The sequence below is a fragment of the Acanthisitta chloris genome, unplaced genomic scaffold (genome assembly GCF_000695815.1).
Source record: "Acanthisitta chloris isolate BGI_N310 unplaced genomic scaffold, ASM69581v1 scaffold4859, whole genome shotgun sequence".
NCBI lineage: Eukaryota > Metazoa > Chordata > Aves > Passeriformes > Acanthisittidae > Acanthisitta > Acanthisitta chloris.
The window spans coordinates 1-5,373 of record NW_008690734.1 but is presented as its reverse complement, the minus strand read 5'-3'; the positions used below and the strand labels follow the sequence as shown (position 1 = coordinate 5,373).

The window sequence follows — 5,373 nt, the reverse complement described above, 5'->3', positions numbered from 1 at the left end:
TAAATATTGTGTATCCTAACTAGCCTCATAGGAAAGCAGAAATCTTTATTTAAGGGAGTATTTATGCAACTTTTGGTTCTGTCAACCACTAAAAAAGAAAACAGTAATATTTGTGAGAGCTAGGGAACTAAAAGCTTCAAAATCTTTTTGCAATGCTTTCAAAAATTTGCTAAGTTCATGCTGGCTTTAGAGTGGACAACTCTGTCAAATAGTAAGGGGTCATTTTTGTGACATTGCATGCAACAAATTCCTGACTCTTTTCCTGATTCCTTCCCACTTACACTGGAAGTTTTTGGGTGTATATCCAGTAAGAGGAAGGGAGATAATTTTTTCAATGCATCTTCTCCAGGAAATTGGGTAGACTTAGAGGCTGAAACTGGAAAACATCAATGGGTGGGACCAGGAAAGTCAACTGAATGCTGCATTATGCCAAGACACTTTCATCCTGCCCTTCTGTCAACTAGGGCAGGATGAGAGGCAATGAGTTGGCATAAAGTCTTAGGTCAAAAGTTGAAAGTTACCCATTCCTAGAATTTTTGGTACTTAAACTTATTGGCTTATGTTACAAATGTTTTAGGAAAATGACTACAGGCTGTGATGCTGTTAATTTCTCTTATTTCTGGGAGTGAAACCCTCCCCCCTTTCAGTGCTTTCTATTCTGAACATGTATGATGGAGAGGGATTTTTGGTTTTAACTGGCAACTGCCACCTTCACAGCAAGAGAAATCCCAGAAGAGCATTGTCTGGGGACGCTTTGAGGGGAGCAGGGTGAAGTGAAATGAGCTATTAGGAGCTCAACCAGCAAAGCCTGTCTTGGCAGTTGCTTTGGCTGGTGGGCCCAAACTATGGAGTCTTCTTGCCAGATTTCTATTGCGTGACAGAAAGGGCAACTGCCAGAGTCAAAGGGAAACACCTGCCAGAGCAGCCCTGAGGTTTGTTCTCAGTATTGAAACATTTTTATCTCTGATGCTACTCCCTGGTACAGCCCACAATTGTCTCCTGAGTCTAATGGCTATGCTATGGACTTCAGTTAGGCCTGAGAGTAGTTTATGAATTCAAAACAAATGTTCTTTCTCTGACTGGAGTGTATATTTAATCACTGCAAGTAAGGTTTGTCCTAAATGCCAAGATCAAATGTGTTTCAGTGAGGCAGCGGTGAGAACATCCCATTACATCTGTCCCACTTTAAACATACTTGAGGGCAGGTCAGATATAATTTTAATTTGCAAAGATGTTTGCTCTGTTTACTAAAGAGCAAATCTGTCCTTTAATGACTGGAAGCTCAACACTAATGTAAGCAGAACTGGAATGTCAGATGATGTTGAAAGCTGATTATATAGCTTGTACTTTTAGTTTCATAATTAAAATTTTATAGGGTGAAAATACCTATTCACCCTATCTCCTGTGATTGCAATAAGTGAATGTAGGTGGACTGGATCTTTATTAACCACTGAATGATAGGTTGCATTCACACCTGTCCCTGAGCCAGACCTTAGCTTCTCTACAGTGAAGACTGACAGAGGGTGTGATTGCTCTCTGTTATTATAGCTGGGGGTAAACACAAGTGAAGGAGTAGCTTTTAAGATTAAAATGCAGAGGAAGGTGTCAAACAATTGGATATAAAATAAGAACAGATAGATTCAGGATGAAGTCTGTCAGGAGAGTGAGGTTTTAAAACAAGTTTTCAAATGGATGTGTAGGTGCAAAACTGCATCTCATTTTAAACTGGACCTTAATACATACTCACAAATATGATCATATTGGCTTCTGACAACATTAGGGTACTGTACAAAAAGATCCAGGCAGCTTTGGTGATGTGACTCTGTTCTTTGGTTTCTATATATCATCTCTTACATGCAAAAGTGCTGGCATCTCTCTGGATATCCTTGCTTAGTACAAGCAGCTGTTTAATCTTTTTCTCTGAGAAATAGTCATGGTTTAGGTGTGGTATTCCCCAATCTAGTGTTCCCACTGAAACACCCCAGACCATGCACTGCTCAGTCACTTCTCCCCACCTTCCTGATGCAGCCAGATGGAAAGGAGAATTGGAGGCACAAAAATGTAAAGCTAATGGGTTGAGATAAGAGCAATTTACTAGAAACAGCAATGAAATATGAAAGCCAACAGTAACAACAACTACAGAAGATAGGTGAATAATTCACATGTGATTGTTCACCATGTGGAGCCCAGATCCTACACCTTCCAGCTATATCTATCTATCTATCTATTTATACATATGTGGAGCCCAGATCCTACACCTTCCAACTATATCTATCTATATATTTATACACACACAAACATGGGTATCATTCCCTTAGTCAATGGCTGCCCCTCCAAACAACATGGGTATCATTCCCTTAGTCAATGGCTGTCCCTCCAAAACATCTGTTGAGTCTATGACTGTGGGTTCTATCTGTCCTAAATGTCTTTCAGGGCAGGAGGGCTGCTGTGCTGTTGGTTGGTTGCAAACTGGATCACAAGCTCACAACTGGTGTATCTGGGGCAGTTCATGGTAGTTATAGCATACAGTGGCAGTGTCATTCAGCAGCCAATATCATACTATTCAACATGACTGACTGTTCTCACCCCAAAATCAAATCCCTCTTCATTACCTACCAAGTGCACTCAGGTCCTTGAGCAAAAGCAATTCCACAGATGGGTTTGTCTTTGCTTGAGGCAAGACTAATCCAGACTGTCTTCCCTAACATGTTTCTCATATGCACCACAGGGACTTTATCCCCTTCTATGGTACATGGAGGTTTTGATTAGGCAGAGCCACTTGAATGGTAGAACCTCTAGTTTTAACTAGCCAGGTGACCTTTACTAAATGTAGATACTAATGTTTGAAGGTTCCTCTACCCATTGCTTTCAATGTGGTTTTTAACATTCCATTGTACCACTGGATTTTCCCATAGGCTAGTACAAGACAGAAATATGACATACCCTCTCAATACCAAGCTCTTTGGCTCAGGTGTCTATGAGGCTCTATGGGAAATGAGTCCTGTTGTCTGACTCAATTCTTTTCAGGTGTCATGTCACCACAGGACTTGCTTTTCAAAGCCCAAGATGGTGTTCCAGGCAGTAGTATGAAGCACAGAATATGTCTCTAGCCATCCAATGGTTGCTTCTACCATGGTAAGCACATAGCACTTGCCGTGGCTGGTTTGTGGGAGTGTAATGTAATCAGTGTGCCAGGTCTCCCTGTATTTATATTTCAACCACTGTCCACCATACCACAGAGGCTTTACCCACTTGGCCTGCTTGATTGCAGCACATGTTTCACAGTTATGGATAACCTGGAAGATAGTGTATATGGTTAAGTCTGCCCCTCGGTCACAAGCCCATCTGTATGTTCCATCTCATCCCCTGAAGGTCTGAGGCATCATGGGCCCTCTGAGCCAGAAATAATTCACCCTTATGTTGCCAGTCCAGACCATCTGAGACACTTTAGTCCACCTGTCCACTGTTGTGATGTTCTTCAGCAGCCCAGTTCTTGGGGACATTTGCATCTACATAACATACTTTTACAACCAGTTCCTCTACCCAGACAGTGATGTCTTGTCACAATTCAGCAGTGCAGATGGATTTACTTCTGCACTGCCAATCTGTCTTTTTCCATAACTTTAGCCACCTCCACAGAGCATTTGATACCATCCTTGAGTCAGTGCAGAGGTATAGCCCTGGCCATTTTGTCATTGACAAAGTTTGTTTTAGCACACTACTACCACGTGCCATTGGGCAAAGAGGTGATGCTGTTGGAAGTTTGTTATTGCAGAGATCAGTCAGCCACTTGTGTCCTGCTCACATGACAGGACTTGTGCACTGCCCCACAAGGGATTTTTGTCAAAATTTGCTAGCTGCACAAACTTCTAGTAAACATTAGGGAAAAACCAAAACAAAAAACTAAAGAAGTCAATTTCTCTCTTCTCTGGGAGACAATTATTTCCCTTATGCATGTAGTATAAACAACAAAAAAAAACCTGGGCAGACTGGAGACAGAATAAACTCTGTTTAGTTTATACAACCCCAAACGTGTTGAACTGTGAACTGAGTTTACTGTGCTGGTTTTATTTATTTTCATTTTCTTGTGCCCACTTTCAGGCATCATCATCTGATGTTTTGCTGCTACTAGTTTCTGTGTCTGACTCCTCAGTCTTTGCCTTAAAAGTGCTTCTCCAGTGGAACAACAGGCTGGAGCTATGGCCCCAAAGGAATCCATTCTTCACAAATCTGTTTCTTCTTCACTGCTCTGATTTAATCTGGAATTCTTTGAGCTCATACTCCAAGAGGGGAAGGTAGTTTTCAACATTTTCAGGATATTCCTGACACCCCATTTCTTTCAGTAGCCTGTGTTCTGCTTGCAATGAATGAGAGAGATTTTTCCCCCTCCTCCAGCAAAGGGAAAGGCCATTCTGATGGTAGTTCTACTCCCAGTTTTCCTTTGGTTCAGGTGTGCTGTTGCTCTCTGTATCATCCAGCTTGTCATATTCCCTGTTCTCTGTTATGTTCCCATTTCTATCACCTTTCAGTGCCTTAAGGAATTTGCTCTTTTTCTCAGAGATCCATTGTCTTTGCCAGGTGTGAGGAGCAGATCTCAATAGGAGGGGTGGTGCTGGAAGGACTCTTTGGGAGAGGTGTTGACTGAGCCACCACCAGTACTCCTGGTTTGGTTATAGACATGACTGGTGAAGGGAGCCAGAGCCCATGAGTGACATCTCATCTCTGCTCCAGCTACTGCTAACCATCTACAATGTACAGGTCAGGCTGTCAGCCCAGGGTTGGTAGTTGCAGAGTGTAGGGATGGTTCAGCCAAGCTCAGTCCACAGACCTCCATACTGCTACTACACCAGGGCCTGGGGACAAAAATTCACAGCAAAATTCAAACACAGCAGGGGCCAGGAGCTGGCCAGCAAGTGCAGCAACCTGCCTTCCCCAGCATTTCTTCCTTTTCCTTAAATAAATAACAATAACAAAAAAGAACAGCGAATCTGGTCTGTATAATATGGGCTTCACTGTTTTCCAATTTCAGTGGTATATGACTCTTTAGTAAATCACAGTTTGTGATGCCTAGCACAGGTATGTGTGTCTGTGAGTGAAACTGTTCTAAGCAATGTCTCCTGAAATATCCATGTACCAGGGGCAGAATGGATAAAATAGATTCAAACAGGTAAACCGGAAGGGGTTTTTTTTGACTTTCCTCTCAGACACAAAGGGAATCTTAAGGGACTATGTCTGGTATGGGGAAGAAGGGCTATGTCCTAATCCCAGTAATTCATTTTAAGTGTAGTCTATGCATTACAGAGTAGGACAGCTGAGGTCATAGTAGAAAAAGCAGCAATGAATGATCTGACAGAGCAGGAGGAGTCCTTCTTC

At 42.3% G+C, this 5,373-nt stretch overlaps 1 pseudogene; it reads right to left on the bottom strand.

Annotated features, from left to right (window-relative positions):
• Positions 1–4,097: 4,097 nt before the first annotated feature.
• On the bottom strand, positions 4,098–4,569 carry LOC103809111 (annotated as a pseudogene).
• Between the last annotated feature and the right edge of the window lie 804 nt (positions 4,570–5,373).